At 54.5% G+C, this 16,522-nt stretch overlaps 1 protein-coding gene across 1 annotated transcript in view; it reads left to right on the plus strand.

The window, feature by feature from the left end:
* The first annotated feature begins 3,813 nt into the window (after positions 1-3,813).
* WNT5B (Wnt family member 5B) overlaps positions 3,814-16,522 on the plus strand; it is an 80,681-nt gene continuing 67,972 nt past the window's right edge. Inside the window, exon 1 of the mRNA XM_065923641.1 lies at positions 3,814-4,198. The gene's annotated coding sequence lies outside the window, so the exon portion shown is untranslated. The remainder of the gene's footprint in view (positions 4,199-16,522) is intronic.

Genomic DNA, 16,522 nt, shown 5'->3' on the forward strand with positions numbered 1-16,522 from the left:
GGAAATGGCAGCCCACTCCAGTACTCTTGCCTGGAAAATTCCATGGATGGAGGAATGGGGTTGCAAAGAGTTGGACACGACTGAACAACTTCACTTCACTTCAGTGACACCTTCAGCTGACTCATTCTAGATATTTGTGGAGCAGTAATTCATTCAAGGAACATTTTAGGACTCTGTATGTCTTCTTGTGGGAGAAAATATGGGGATGAAAATCCACGAGTTTAGAGGCTGAGAGCCACATTAGACCATCCACGTAGGAACTCAGGTCGTGTCTGCTTTAGAGGAGTAACACTGTTATCAGTTTTTATTATCGCTTCTCAGCCTTTTGACTAAGATCAAGTGTAGTTTTTATTGAGTGTGTGCCAAATGTGAGGGGTTTCCTAGGTGACTCTGTGGTAAAGAACCTGCCTGCCAATATAGGAACCTAAGGAGAAGGGCGTTTGATCCCTGGCTTCGGAAGCTCCCCTGGAGGAGGAAATGGCGACCCATTCCAGTATTCTTGCCTGGAGCATCCCATGTACAGAGGAGCCTGGAGGGCTACAGTTCATGGGGTCACACAGAGTCAAACACGACTGAGCGACTGAGCAGACAGCACACCCCGTCTGTAAGAGGTGGTTCTCGGTTTCCTCACCTGTTTCACCCCACGTAGTACTCACCCCCTGAGGCAGGCTGTCTCACTGCCACTCCCTGACAGATGAGGAAACAGTGGCGGGGAGATAGCCCTTCCTGCCCAAGATCACGTACACAGGCAGTGAGTCCGGATGTCCGGGGTTGGTGGGGCGGGGGTATTGATGTAGAGCCCCCTGCTCAGCATCCTCGCTAGATCTTTCCCTGAAGGACATTGGTCTCTCTGGGGAGAAGTGGTTACAGGAGATCCTCCAAGGGCAGTGAGCAGGGCTGTCTTCACCAGATGGATCTCAATCAAGAGGAAACGTAACTACACATATCAGCGTTGAGACTGTCCATCCTCTTGCCTCCTTCAGCCTCCCTCGAGCTGCTGGCCTCCTGCTCTGAACTTTTCCTGACAAGTCACTGCAGAGGCAGATTCAAGCCCGTGACAGCAGAGTTCTCCTCTTTCCAACCCTGGTGCCACTAGTGTTTAGTATCCCCCCGACCCACACATCCCAGAATGTCTCAGCTACTGTGAGTCTGAGGCAGGCAGGGGATTGGAGGGGGTAATCTATGGGGATCTATTTGAGGACCTATTGATATTTGGGTCAGAATCTACCAACTTTTCAAGCCCCTGTTTTCAGAGGAGCATCCAGACAACAAGCACAAGGTGAACACTGTCCAGCTCAGACCATGGAGTAGCTGCTGGCAAAACAGCTACTAGCTCCGTAGGTGTGTCTCTCCATTTTCTCCCGGCTTCGAAGGCTCGTCAGGCTGGTGCCCTCAAGAAATTCTCTGTGCATCCCAAATAAACCCTTAGGAAGGGGCCAGAGAAGCAGACTGGGTTGGGGTGGGGTGGAAGACTTTCTCACGTCAGGATGCTGGCGCCAGAATGGCCATGGTCCATGAAACTCTTCCTCCCGGTGCTGCGATGGGAAAGGGGACGGCTGCCCTCAGTGTGCACAGCCCAAGGGGCAGAGGTCAGTCTTAAAGGGGCCTAGACAGAGAGTCACAGAGAACTAAGAGAACGGAGGAGGCTGGCTCCTCCTGTCTCCCTCCGATAGGGTTTTGTTAGCCGTTCTGCCTTGAAGGAAGCCTCTGAGGGTGGCTGGCAGCCTGCGGGTGCATGACCAGGAAGGAGGAACAGCATCTCTAATAAACAAAGCAGGAACCATTACCCTTTTCCATAGGTCCAGAAACTTGCTTTCTCTGTGTTTAAACCACAAGTGCCAAGTCAGGGTATGTTTTATCTGGGGGAGAAGGCAGGAGACCCCACCCAGCCTTCACAGACAAAACATGGGCGAGCCTCGTCCGCAGTCCCACAGCGCTGGCCTCTGGGCTGACTCAAGCAGTGGGGCGCTCACCACTTCCCCTGGGAACCTGGCCCAGGACTTGGGGCTCCTCGTTCGAATGCTTTCCCAGCTACTCAGCCACAAACTCCTTTCCTGGGGGGCTGCAGCTTCCCTCGCTGGACCACAGGCGTTGACTCATCTTGGACCAAGATGGAGGCGGGAGGTGCAGGAATACACGGGGGACATTCAGCTGGGGTGGCTGTCATCTGCCACCTGCCCTCCCCCTGGGTGGTCAGCTGGGGCCCAAGCAAACTTGCTCGTTCTTGTGGTTATTCCTTTAGACGTTTAACCTCCCGAGGCTGGGAGCTGCACTTAGCCATCGCTGTGTGTTTAGGGCTCCGTAAACGAGAGTATGAAGTGAATCCCCAGCTTCTGCCAGGCTGCATGCCACTTCTCTTCTACATGAGGCCTTCCTTTGCTCGCACAAAGACCCTAGCCCCAGGACCCATTTCTTGTGAGGAGAAGGTGAGCCTGTTTGTAATCTGACAAGGTGAATTCAAAGTTTTTGTCCTGCGTTAGACCAACTCCCTGCAGGTCTCATCTGTCCCCACAGATAGAGCCTTGAACTAGCTCCCCTTGGGGAAAGCGACGCCCCCCTCCTCCACCCCATGGCAATTACAGGCCATTCATTTCAGGCTGCTGGACCTGGTCTCATAAACCCCATTTACTGTGAGGTGAGAAGAGTCTTGGGGCACCTCCGGCCAGACCAGCACAATTCCAGGGAAGACTTGCCCCCTAATTAGCGTGGTATTTGCTAAAACTACGCTTACTTTCCTTATTGTAAAACCCAGAGCACAATAGGTCCTTACTGCCAGCCCACTGTGGTGGGTTCCTGGGCCCTCAGTCTTTGACCACCCCCTGCAGCCCCTTCCCCCACTGAAAGGGGAAGGCTGTCACTCTGTTGTGATACTAATTTTAAAAAGCCCAAGCCTTCAATTATTGCTACCGGTTTTATGGCCTTTTTTCCCTCACCTACTGCATTCAAAGATAATTTCTTTATCAGAGCAACCTTCTATTTACTAAGGGAAGGGAAGGAGGTGCAGAATATTAAAAAAAAAAAAAAAAAAAAAAAAGCCCTTGTAGGGTGGGCCTCACACCATGCTGGCCCTCTTGGTTGGGGTCTGGACTAGGCTCCAGGGCTGAAGTTGGAGCTCTGCCCTGGTGGGACCTTGGCTACTCCTTCTGGGGCAGCTCGCCCAGGGGTACCAGCAGGTACCACGCTCCCCAGATTTGGGGGCTGCAATCAAACTGTTGGGTCATGGGTCCCAGCGGAGGCTCTAGTGACTGTTCAGGCTGTAACTCCCTGCAGTGACTACCGGAGTAATTCAGCCCTAATGGTGTCCCAGAAGTGATGAGGGCGCACATTTTTCTTTTGGAAACGCGTTTCTTGCGATCCGCGCCGCGGGGGCCGTCCTCACCCGAGGGATGGCTTTGCTGGGTGCTGTCCAGGGATCCAGGACCAGAGGGAATGGCTCGGGTTTGTGAGCCAGAAACGACAGGTCCTCGCCTCCTTGGAGGGACCCAGAGGAGGATAAAGCGCGTGCGAGTGTTTGATGTGAGCTGGGGGCTCCCGGTAGGAGCGCTGGCTGCACCGGGGGCTGCTGCCCAGTGAGTCCTTAGGTGCTCCCGGAGGATCCGGCAGAGTTCCGGCGAAGTGGGCGGTAGATGTGCGGGATGTCCGGGGAGGGGGGTGCTCCCCACGCGCGCCGCGGAGTCTGGCTCGAGAAGGAGCGGGCGCGCGGGGCGCGGAGGCAGGTGCGAGGCCCGGTCCCGCCCGGGAGGAGCCCCGGGGGCGGGTTGTCGCGGCGGGGCGGGGGCGGGGAGGAGGCGCGGGGCGGAGCGCGGGGCCCGGGACCCGCCGGCCGGCGCCGGCCCTGCACTCGCAGCCGCGGCCGCCACCGCCGCAGCCAACTCGGGCCCAAGTTCCCAACCGAGGCGGGAGAGGAGCGCGCAGCCCCCGGGCCCGAGCCCTGCGCAGCGCCCGGCCTCCTCCGCTCGACCGCCGGCCGCGCCCCGCCTCCGCCCGCCGGCTCGGACACAGGCGCCCTCCGGGTGGAGAGCTCGGGCTCCGTGGGAGCGAGTGGTGGACCCCTGGGGCCGGGCGGACGCTCGGCGAGACCGAACCGCAGCGCGGAGAGTCGGCGCCCCCGGCCACCCGGGCCCCGCGGGCTCTGGAAGGGCCGGACCACCGGACAGCGAGCGGGAGCCCGCGGGCCTGACAAGCCGCGGACGCGCAGGTAAGCCCCCGCCCCGCCGCCCAACTTCCCCGCGCCCCTCGCCCGCGGGCCAGTCTGGGTGCCAGGGTCGGGAGCAGAGGGGCGCGGTCCAGGAGGGGCCCCACCCCACCGCATCCCCAGGGACCCAGAGCTGGGAGCGGGGCGGGTCTGCGGGGCCGGGGGGCCCGCAGGGGAAGGGGTCCCCGCCGCCGAACAAAGCTGGGGCCGCTGGCTCTCGCCGCGCCCGGGCCGCCCCCAGCCGGCAGGTAGCAAGGGTCCCCGCCTCCGGGAGGCGGGTGTCGCCGCTTTCGGGCCCCAGGAGCTGCGGGGAGCCGCCCCCGGGCGCACAGGCTTAGACCCGGGCAGTCCCCGCGCCGCGAGCCCCCGAGCTTCCCGCGCTCTTTTCCCGGCTCGCTCGGGCCCAGCTGGGCTCCGCGGTGGGCTCTGCGCCCCGCGCCCGCCAGACTGTGGCGAGGCTCCATCTGGATTCTTTTAACCCCCTCGAGCAGTGTTAGTTTGGTGCCTGGATTCCTGCCGAAGCCCGAGCAGGTCTCAGGCTGGTCCTCCTGAGTTTTCTGTTTTCTTTCATTGCGCCTCCGCTCGCCCTGCCTCTTCCCCGCCGGCCGCGAGAGGTGCGGGGTGGCCTTTCTCCACCCTCTCCTGGAGCCTCGGGGGATACTTGGCCGCGCACTCGAGACAGAGCGCCCTTTCCTGGATGTTTTCGTTGCCTTTGCTTGGGGCAGGAGTGCTTCTTCGACTGAGAGAGGCGCTGAGGTGTGACCTGGCTGTGCTGGGGGACTTGCTCTCCGCTTGCCCCCCGGCCCTTTTGCCACCTGGCTGCTTGGCCACCGCCTTCAGTTACCACTACCCGGGCAGAGCTTCAGCCTGGTACCTGGGGGAGAATCCTGTTACCAGTCTAGTGGCCGAAGAAGTGCCCATTGACAGCAATGTGATGCGTGCCATCAGCATGGGTGCGGAAATCTCCAGTGGGCAGAGTCACGCTCCTGGCCAGATTACCAGCACCCAGCCAGGGGCAGCGGTGGAAGCTCAGGGTGACCCCTCCTGAGGCTAGCCCTAAGGCAACACAGGGGCTGGAGACAGTGGGCACACCCTGGGAGAGCCGGGGACCCTCTCCTGGAGGCCGCCCCTCCGGTGTGGATTAACGTGTGCTGTTCCCTTATCAAGCGCAAGGCTCTGCTCTCAGGCATGGAGGAGTGATACCCAGCCTGCGCTTGCTCCCACAGGCCTGCTAGGCGCACACTCGGTCAGGCAGACCTGCTGACCCATAAGATGTGGAAGGCTGAGTGGTGGTTTCCTCCATTTCAAAACAGTGTCTGTTCTGTCTTCACACAGAAGATTTGTGGCTATAAATAGCACGAGGAAGGAGATACCTCTACTGGGAAGGACAGGCGGTGCTCAGAGACCTCTGCACGCTGAGGTCGCTGTGATGCCCCAGGGCATTTGTGGGGAGGTCCAGTCCCAAACCTGAGGACAGAGGTTTCTGCACCATCAGAGGTGGAGCAGGCACAGGGGAGGACGTTTGTGGAGCCAAGGACCTACCGAGGTGGCATGTGGATAAGTACTTGACGGCAGTCCCCTTCCTTTCCTAGAGAAAATTGCCCCTTGGTCTTGGGACTTGCTAAGGTCTGCAGGCCCTGCAGTCCCAGGCCCCAACTTCTTGGGTATTCGAGTACAGATGTGTGAACAGACGTCTGCTCAGTCTGAGAAGAGCCCTCTTTGGGTCCTTTCTATGGAGCCGTTGCCTCCAAGGGGTCTGATTGGCTTGAAAACAATCCTTTTCTAAAACAAAAAAAATTTTTTTTTCTATGCCCAAAGTCTAAGCCAAATTGCTGGGAGCCATATGCTATGAAAAGAAAAAATTTGGGCTTGCTCTTCACCTGGGTATTTCACCCTGCTGTTACTCTAGTGGCAGCTCAAAGAGTTTCTTGTTTGCTCTTCCTCAAGGAGGACCAGAGCCCAGGCTAGCCTGTTCTAATTTTCACTCCTGGTGTCTCTGTGGCTTCTGGATGGCCATGCTGGCCTGTCTAGCAGAGAAGGAGACTTTACGTGACGTGCTGGTCCTCACCGTCTCTAAAATAGACACCAGTAAGCCCACAGAGCTGTCCTGTTTGCTGTTCTCTGCTCCGAGCTCTGTTCCAAATAGCCTGCCATTAATCCCCTTCGTCTTCCGCACAGATCCCCCGGCTTCTTCCCCATACCTGAATACAGTCCGTAGAGTTTTCAGTAGTTGGTTGGTTGATGCTGTTTTGGGGGCTCCTTCAAGTCTCTTGAGCCTCACAACAGCAAGAGATCTAGAAGTCCCCAGTGGGGAGAGGACAGGGTGCAGGGAAGTCCTGCGAGTCTCACCTCGGGGCATCCCTAGCTAGTTCCTATTGTTCAGTTGCTCAGTCATGTCACACTCTTTGTGATCTCATGGACTACAGCACACCACACTCCCCTGCCCTTCACTATCTCCCTGAGTTTGCTCAAATTCATGTCCGTTGAGTCGGTGATGTGTCTATTAAGCATCTTCAAACTGCATCCAACAGTTCAGAGAAACCCGGGAGAGGGCTTGGGGATGGACACTTGAAGGTGAAATCCCTACAGTTTTCCACCTGAGCCACCTTTTACAGTACAAATCACCCTCTCCCCATCTCTGAGGAGGACAGACTGCCCGCTCCAGGCATCGAGCTGGTAGAGCCCAGAAAGCGGACTCAACGTTTGGTCCAGTCTGGCCAGCCTTGGCAATGGTGGCCCACTCCTCCCAGCCCCTCTGCTGGGACTGTTTACCTGGCTAAATTTAAGCATCCACCCCCTCATTCCAGTCTGACCCACTGGCTCTGGGTCTCACCCTCCTGGCCACTGGGCAGCATTTCCAGGCTTGCTGGCCCTTGTGGTTGCAGCTGGGTCTTTCCCAGCTGTGCAGCTGAAGTTCTCTTCCAGACTTTCTAAAGTCGGCCTCTCTCCTTCCTGCGTCTCCCCTGGGGGCTTTATTCTCTCCTCTTTGTGGAAGCTGATCAGTACTGGGGAAGGCTCTCCTCTGACCACCCACCCAAATATCAGGCACAGGGACCCTCGACTCCAGCCTTGACTGAGACCCTCATGCTGACTGTAACTGTCGCCAGCCCAGCCCAGGGCCCTAAAGACATGGGGGTGTTTCTTAACCCTCCACACCCCAAGAAAACCCAGCCCGCCTGTGTGTCCTGCTCTTGCATGAAGTTTCTGGGAGAGGTTTATTGGGGTGCATTGTAGCATCTTCTCTGGGGGCTCAGTTGTCTCTCCTGTCATGTGGGGTTTTGGATTGCCCTGGACGCCTTTTCCAGTTCTAATAGACGGTTGTTTCCAACAGCTTTGGCTGGTTCCATTTTGGAAATCCCTCTGCTGTGGCCCAGACCTGGGGGTGGGTGGCCACCAATGAAAGGAGGGCCGTCCCCACCAAGGGTGGTGGGCGTCTCACACGGTTCCTGTTTCACCCCCCATGGCTGCAGGCAGGGCTTGTGGTCCAGCCGGGGACTGGGTTGTGCTCCTGGCTCTGGCCTCAAGGGCCCCTGTGGTTAGTCAGCATCCCAAGATGAAGTGCGGAGGCCCTGTCTCCAGCTGCTGGAGACCTGGAGGCCAGGGCCCAGGGTCCCTTCTCTTCTGTGGCTTCCTTGAACCACAGAAATGCTAACCCTCGAAGGTCACTCCCGTTTTACTAATACCATCGGGGATTTCCTAAGGTCTGGGCTTCCATCTAGTCAAAGCTATGGTTTTTTGAGTACTCATGTATGGATGTGAGAGTTGGACCATAAAGAAAGCTGAGCACTGAAGAATTGATGCTTTTGAACTGTGGAGTTAGAGAAGACTCTTGAGAGTCCTTTGGACTACAAGGAAATCAAACCAGTCCATCCTAAAGGAAATCAGTCCTGAATATTCATTGGAAGGACTGATGTTGAAACTGAAGCTCTAATATTTTGGCCACCTCATACAAAGAACAGACTCATTTGAAAAGACCCTGCTGCTGGGAAAGATTGAGGGCAGGAGGAGAAGGGGACGACAAAGGATGAGATGGCTGGATGGCATCACCAACTTGATGGACATGAGTTTGAGTAAGCTCCAGGAGTTGATGATGGACAGGGTAGCTTGGCATGCTGCAGTCCATGGAGTCGCAAAGAATTGGACACAACTGAGCAACTGAACTAAACTGGGCTTCAGTTTGAGAAGTTCTTGGTTTATAGACTGTAGGCCCCGAGTCACATCTGATTGATCTGGAACATCCAATGAGTAAGTTTGCTCTCAGGATTAGTAGGGGAGCAAAAGACACAAGAACATAACTTCCCTCTGAGCATTACTAGGGGAGCAAAAGACATGAGAACAGGACTTCCTTGGTGGTGCAGTGGTAAAGAATCTGCCTGCCAGTGCAGGGAACACCGGTTCGATCCCTGGTCCAGGAAGATCCCACTTGCATGGGGCAAGTAAGCGTGGGAGCCCCAACTACTAAAGCCCGCACCCCAGAGCCCATGCTCCTCAGGAAGAGAAGCCCTTGCACTGCAACTAGAGAGTAGCCCCCACTCGCCGAGTTTAGAGAAAGCCCGTGCAACAACAGAGACCCAGCACAGCCAAAAATAAAATAGAAAGTGCACCATTTAAATAAAAAGAAATGAGAGACTCCCCTGATGGTCAGATGGTTAAGAATCTGCCTTGCAATGCAGGGGACATGGGTTTGATCCCTGGTCAGACTAAGATCCCACGTGCTGAAGGGCAACCAAGCCTGCGTGCTGCAACTAGAGAGCCACGCCACAATGAAAGATCCCGAGATCCCACGTGCCACAACTAAGACTCGACACAGCTAAAACACACACACACGCACAGATTATGCAGTATATAATAAAAATATAATAAAAATCACTTTATATTTAAAAGAAACGAGGACAAAGCTTTTCTGATACGAACTTGGGGTGGCCCTGTTCCCTCCTGAGTCTCACTCTGCTCTCCTTTTGGGGGGAGACTCTGGGGGAGGAGCTGCAGAGCACCCCGGGCTCTGTTCCTGCTGCCGCCCCCCACCCCCGCCCCCGCCATTTCTCCTCGCAGGAGATACCTGGAGATGTCAGGTTTCCCGTCACTGAGGGAGGTTGATGGAAGTCAAGCCCCATTCATGGAATCATCTCTGAGATGCTCGTTGGGAAGTTTCTCCTGGGAAACTTTGAGCAATCATTACTAAATACTTCATACAGATCTTGTTTGGGGTATAAGACCTGCATTCAAAGTGATAAAACCTTTGAAGAGCTTTTGTGTTTAAGTGTAGGGCTAGAAATGTCCTAGCCCACTGAGGGGCAGGAGCTGATGGACGGGAGGGGATTCTAGATGGTTCTGTGGGCTCTGCCCTGAGTCCACAGGCTGTGGGCAGCTCAGAGAGTGGAGGCTGGAGTCAGCCACCTGCCCGTCTTCTCTGTGCCTCGATGTCCTCACTTGTAGGTGGAAACAGTAGCTTCCTGTTCCTCTCGTGTGGTAGCTGGTGGAGTAGCTGGTGGTGAGGATCAGGGCTGCAAAGGGTCAGCATTTGTAAAGCTCTAGGCTCTGTGGGGCTGGAGGTATTATGGGGGGGTGCTTATTGTTGACTGTGATGCTGTCGGGGAGGCACCTAGAACCCTCAGCCCAGCCCCACCACCCCTTGTTCCCATGAGCAGAACAGCCGATGCTTAGGTCAGCCTGAGTCAGTCCTGGAAGGGAGTGACTCTCACGGGTGTCGACTATGTCCTGTCAGGCACGACATCCAAGGGACAGAGGTTCCAGCAGCAGGAGCGGGTGTTTGGGGTCGGCTGTCGTGTAGGGAAGGAAAAGTAGAACCCCCTTGGGATGCTGATCAGAGCTGTAGGGTTGGGGGTTGAGCAGGGCCCTGGCGGGGGAGGAGGGGTCTCACGGACCCCCATCTCAAAGACGTCTGTCCTTTCAGTTCAGCAGATGCCCAGACAGCCCCTGTGTTTGGAAACCACTCAGTGTCTTGACGTGTTGTCTTTTTCTTAAAAGGGTAACCCCTGTGAAATCACATCTGAAGTAAGCTTTAAATGCACAGAGGGAGTTACCACGTGGGTGTCTCCCTTCTTCCCAGGCCAGGGCCATCCACCCCGTGAGACGGGGTGCAGCACCCATGAAGGGCCTCGCCATCAGGTGTGTCCAGGAACCAGCAGAACCGACCTGCAGGGGGGACATGGGGGAGGAGGGGGTGGTCGCCAGCAGTCGGGGAGGCCCGCATGCACACTGGAGAGGCTTTCCCACCTCAAAGCATTTAAATTCACCCACTCAGCCCCACCAAACCCCCCTGCTGGCTGGACGCTGGCCGAGACCTTCCTGGTGGCCTCAGCGGACCTCGGGCTGACAAGCGGGGCCCCACTGGCTTTCTGGGTGACCGGCCCTTCTCTAAGATGGAGGTGATGCCTCACCTGGTCTGGGAGGGGGTAGCAGATGGGTTGAGTCTTTAAATGTCAAAGCGCGGAGTCCACAATCCCCAGCCCTGCTCCTGACCGAGCCTCCAGCTGCTCGAGAGTCCCACCTCTGAGTGTCAGGTTCAGAGCTTTCCTGCAGATTCTGTCTTTCCCAACGTGAACACCCTTCTTACCTCCATGGCTGTGGTCGCAGGCTCCCCCGAGGCCTGGTCCTGCCATCCTGTCCACGTGGGCACACGTGATGCTGTTCTCCCTGTGCTGGACCCCTGCCCTCAGGTCTCAGCGGCAGCTTTGCCCCCTGCCCACCCCCCAACTCTCTGTTGCTGGCTCTCTGCTCTAGAGCACCCATCACCACCTCTAACTCTGGTTTGTTAGCTCCTGTTCAACGTCTGCCGTCCCACATCTGTCATGTTCTCCATGGAGTCCTCGGAGCTGAAACCCTGCTGAGGGTGCCTGAGCTTAAAAGCCTTCCAGAATAGCTGTTGACTGTTGATCTTATGGCAATGAGCTTTGTAATTGTGTAGTATGTTCTTCACTAGAAAGAGGCCTAGTTTGCCTTAAAAAAAAAAATGCCATCCTTAATGATTTTCTGTGGATTGAGTTGGATTGCATTATTCATGTAATAAATATTGGTCTAGGCATGTCCCAAGTGCTGAAGACATAAGATACAGTTCCTAGATTTTGTTCTAGTAATTCCTTCTTTGTACAAGCAGTAAGTGTGCAGAATTCTAAAACCTCTTGAGTCTTCTATCCTCCCATCTTTGCTTAGGGGCTTCACTGGTGGCTCCATGGTAAAGAACCCGCCTGCCAGTGCAGGAGAGGCGGGTTTTATCCCTGGGTCAGAAAGATCCCCTGGAGAAGGGAATGGCAACCCACTCCAATATTCTTGCCTGGAGAATGTTATGGACAGAGGAGCCTGGGGGGCTACAGTCCACGGGGTCGCAAAGAGTTGGACACGATTGAGCAACTAAACAACAACATCTCCTGTGGTGAAGACCCCATCTGTGATAGTGCACACACGTCACTGGTGGTTTGGGGATGCAGCGGGTGGTGGACACACCCACGGCCCCTGCAGTGGAAGTGCAGAGTCTTAACCACTGGACCACCAGGGGCGTCCCCTTGTTCAGTCTTTACTGCACAGATGTGTGCAAGCATGTATGCATTTTCAGACACATGTGTGTACTTCTTACCAGCTCGTCTTCCTTCTGGATGGCAATGCTTGGAGGGCAGGTGCCGGGCCTGTCCTTAGCTTTGGTGCCCATCGGGCTTGGCTGTAGCAGGTGCCTGAGAGCGTGGACGAAAGTCCTGGGGGCACAGTTGTGTGCGGGTCCTGGCGTGTAGCTGTGTCTCTGCAGAGAAGGCCTGGTGGTTCCTCCGCCTCTCAGGCTCACGAGCCTCCTGGTGAGAGGAACATCGGTACCACTTTTCTTTCCTTATGGTCCCCAAACCATGTTTCCAAACCTCGACACTGTTTATTTTGGACCTGGTAATTCTCTGCTGTAGGGGCCGTCCTGTCTACCGCGGGCTGTTGAGCAGCATCCCTGAGCTCTACCTGCTAGATGCCAGCAGCATTGCCTCCCAGTGACCACAGACAAAAGTGTCCCCGGACACAGCCATTTGTCCCCAGGGGCAAAACTGACCCTGTCTGAGAACCACTGTTCTAAAGTGTTTCTGTGACTTTCAGAGAATCTTTTCTTGTGTCCAGTTCCCCCGAATCCTTTGGAACGATTGTCCATTTTGCATCCTGTCTTGGTGCTCCTGCCGGGCGGGATGTGAATTATAGCCCCAGCTCTCCCACCGGCTGTTCGTCCCTGGTCCACTCCCCAGGGACATCGCTCACCAGCTCCTGGATGGTCGCCCTACTGCCCCACATCCCTCCCCTGCTCAGCATTCTTTTCTTTTTTAGTATTTATTTATTTTTGGCTGTGCTGGGTCTTCCTCACTGCTCTCGAGCTTTCTCAAGTTATGGCGAGGGGAGCTACTCTCTGTTTGTGGGGCACAGGCTGGGCTTCTCATTGCGGCGTCTTCTCTTGTTGCAAAGAACGGGCTGTAGGTGTGTGGGCTTCACTAGTTGTGGGGTGTGGGCTCGGTCATTTTGGAGCATAGGGTTAGTAGTTGTGGTGCAAGGGCCCAGCTATCCCGCAGCATGGGGGATCTTCCTGGACCAGGAATCCTACCAGTGTCCTGTGCATTAACAAGCGGATTCTTAACCATTGGACCACCAGGGAAGTCCCCCTGCTCAGCATTCTTGAGTGACTCCTCCTGTCCCTACTCAGCTCACAGAGTATCTTTACTCTGGGTTCAATACCTTCAATCCTGCCCCTAATGACCTTCCCAGAGTCCTCTCTCTGCTCCCCTGTGCTTCAGCCAAGCCAGAGTCCTGCTTACCCCACCCTCTTCCTGTGGACACCTCAGATGCCAGCCCCCTGCCCGCCTCTGTCGGAAAGGACCCCTCTGGCTGGGAGCTGGCTGGAAAGGGCTGCTTCTGTTCAAAGCTCACCCGTGGGGTCCTTTTCACACTTGGTCTTACATTGTGATCACTTGTGTTCGCATCTCATCCTCGCTCCCAGCCACATGGCTGGTTACACCACGTTCTCATCACATCTTAGATGAGGCCCTGCGTTCTGCCAGGACTGTGCCGGGAGCCACCTCAGGGAGGTGCCCGGCTGAGAGCGGGTCCCCTGAGAGTGGGGTGTCAGCAGAGGGGCCACTGTGTGCCGAGCAGTTGTTTAGACAGTGTCAGCCTGGATGTCGGCCTTCCAGGCTTCAGGGCAGCACAGCTGTGACCTTCAGGCGTGTAAAGCCTTCGCCCCCTGCCCCAGCTTCCTGTCCCCCAAGCAGTGGGGAGCACACAGCCTCTGGGGGCAAGTGGATGGACCTGAGTTAGACCCCCGACTTGGCCGTTCACACCCGAGGACCTCACCCCAACTCCTGAGCTTTTCTGAGCTCCCCGTTCTTCGTCCTGTAGACAGGGATAATAAAGGCCATCTCCTAGGGTTATTTATCCTGAAAATCCACTGTGATGGTTTGTGTGAATTAGGGCCATCCAGGGTCAGCCCCCTTCTTTAACTCTTCACTGAACAAAGAGAAGGTGTCAGGGGGTTGTCTCCCAGATGCTTCAGGATCCAGTCAGGGTTCGAGCCACAAGAACCACGTATTTGTAACTTGGTTTGCTTTGACAGTGAGGAGACAAAGGAGACATGAATATATACCTCTGTGACAGCAGCCTTCACAAGGAACTCTTCCCAAGAGCTCCGGGCTCCAGGCTCTGCGAATTTCTCTTGAGGGACCTGATCTGAGTGGATTCTCTGAGAAGTCCCCGAAATCAGCATTGTTACTACTCCACAGTATTGATAAGTTAATAAGCCGATAGGTTCACAATGTGCCCTTCATGCCTACCTCACACAGCTGTGGAATTAAGTGAGACCGTGTGCATGAAAGTGGCTTCCACCCACCATGAGGCTCTGTTCATCAGAATGAGAAGGTGACCCAGAGACAGCCCCAGGTGACTCGACAGAGACTCCCGCCTGGCAATGGGCTTCTTGTTTCTCTGTGTCTAAGAGTCTTTGAAAACTTTGTAGGAGCTTGTCTGGTGAGGCTAAACCCTATCCCAAAGTTTCAGTAAGAAGTTACACCCTATAACTAGAGAGCCAGGCCTTTTTTTTTTTTTTTTTCCATTTTATATTTTCCTGTTTCACTGTCTTGGCATTGGAAAGTATTTCTGAAAAAAAAATCATCAACATTAGCACGAATGTGTTTATCATGAATGAGTAAATCTAATCTCTACATGCAACATTTAAATCAACTTCTGCAGCCCAATAGGAGCCCGACTGTGGCCTCAAAACTCAGCAGCAGTGGAACTTCCCAGGCGGTCCACTGGTTAGGACCCCACGCTTCCAATGCGGGGAGCACAGGTTCCGTCCCTGATTAGGGAACTAGATCCTACATGCCACAACTGAAGGTCTGGTGTGCCACATCTAAGACCTGGCACAGCCAAGTAAATAAAATTAAATATTAACATCCTTAGATTACTACCCTGGGGGTCCCGTGGTTTAGAATCCACTTGCCAATGCAGGGGACATGGGTTTGATCCCTGAGTCCATAGGCCCTAGAACCTGCGCTCTGCAACAAGAGAAGCCGCCACAATGAGAAGCCTGCACACAACCGCTGGACAGCAGCCCCCACTCCAACCAAGACTCAGCGCAGTCAAAAAGAATAATAAATAAATCATTTTTTTAACCAACCTCAATTTAAGAGAGTCCATAGAGGCCATTATGAGGATTAAACTAAATGCATGGAAAGCACCTAGCAGGCATTGCCTGTAGAAACCCTGCCAGGCAGATGTTCACACTAATTGTGCTCCTCGTGTGTGCTCAGTTGTTCAGTCGTGTCTGACTCTTTGTGACCCCATGGACTGCAGCCCGCCAGACTCCTCTGTCCATGGGATTCTCCAGGCAAGAATACTGGAGTGGGTTGCCACGCCCTCCTCCAGGGGATCTTCCCAACCCAAGGATCGAACCTGAGTCTATCATGTCTCTTGCTTGGTATGCAGGTTCTTTACCACTAGTGACACATGTGAAGCCCAGTGATGCTTCTAGTGAAAATGTGTCAGTCGCTCAGTCATGTCTGACTCTTTGTAACCCCATGGACTGTAGCCCACCAGGCTCCTCTATCCATGGGTTTCTCCAGGCGAGAATACTGGAGTGAGTTGCCATTTCCTTCTCCAGGGATTGAACCCAGGTCTCCTATATTTAGACGGATTCTTTACAGTCTGAGCCACCGGGGACGGACAACCACATGAATCGCTTCTGTGCAGTTGCCGGGGACTAGCTCGGCTGACATAATCAGAAGCCAGGTTGTATCTGGAGAGAAGGGGTCGTGTTGGTGTTATTTTCACAATTAGGTGTGGCATCAGTAAACTACACAAACAAGTCAGCTCCACAGTAATCTGACTGCAGCAACTTTGCATTTTCAGGTGTCGCTTGCTCTACAGTGACCAAGACAGTAGAATCCTGGTCTCAACCTTGCCAGACAGATTGGGGGTGTTTTCTTTCGAATGAGATTGTGGAGGTGCACGGCTGACTATGCCAGGCGCTCAGGAAGAGCCTTGATTGGTCTCTCGGTTTTATTGGTGAAACCTGCAAGACTGCTTTTGAAGAAACGTCCTGAGCTGTTTGTATCTGGAGGCTGGGGAAAGTCTTGGCGGTTTCAAAACTCATAAGCTTCTTTCATTCGGGCTTCTGTTTCTTTACTTGCTGCCCTGTATTGCCATAACTGTATGATGGAGGGGGGGCTTAATTTTTATTTTATTTTTTAATTTATTTATTCTCTGTCTGCACTGAATGGCATGCAGGATCCTACTTCCCTGACCAGGGATCAAACCAGTGGCCCCTGCAGTGCAAGTGCAGAGTGTTAACCACTGAACCACCAGGGAAGTCCCTTACTTTTTCTTTCAATTTAATTGAATTATCATTTGCATGCAGTAAAATTCATACCTTATTAAGAGTACAGATTAATGGATTTGGACAAACTCATGCAACTGCATCACCAAACAAGAGATTTCTGTTTTCCTGGAAAATTCCTTGGTCCCCTAGTCTCTCCATGCTAACACCCACTGACAATCAGGCAAACACTGATCTGATTGATGTCATTCTAGTTTTGCCTGTTCTAGAATTTCACATAGGGGCTTCCCAAGTGGCTTAGTGGTAAAGAATCCACCTGCCAAGCAGGAGATGCAGGAGACTCGGGTTTGATCCCAGGACTGGGAAGATTCCCTGGAGTAGGAAATGGCAACCCACTCCAGTATTCCTGCTTAGAGAATCCAATGGACAGGGGAGCCTGGCAGGCTACAGTCCATGGGGTAGCAAAGAGTCAGACACAACTGGGTGAGCACAAAATTTCACAAAAACAGAATTGTACCAGA

Source organism: Muntiacus reevesi, chromosome 1 (assembly GCF_963930625.1).
Source record: "Muntiacus reevesi chromosome 1, mMunRee1.1, whole genome shotgun sequence".
Classification (NCBI taxonomy): domain Eukaryota; kingdom Metazoa; phylum Chordata; class Mammalia; order Artiodactyla; family Cervidae; genus Muntiacus; species Muntiacus reevesi.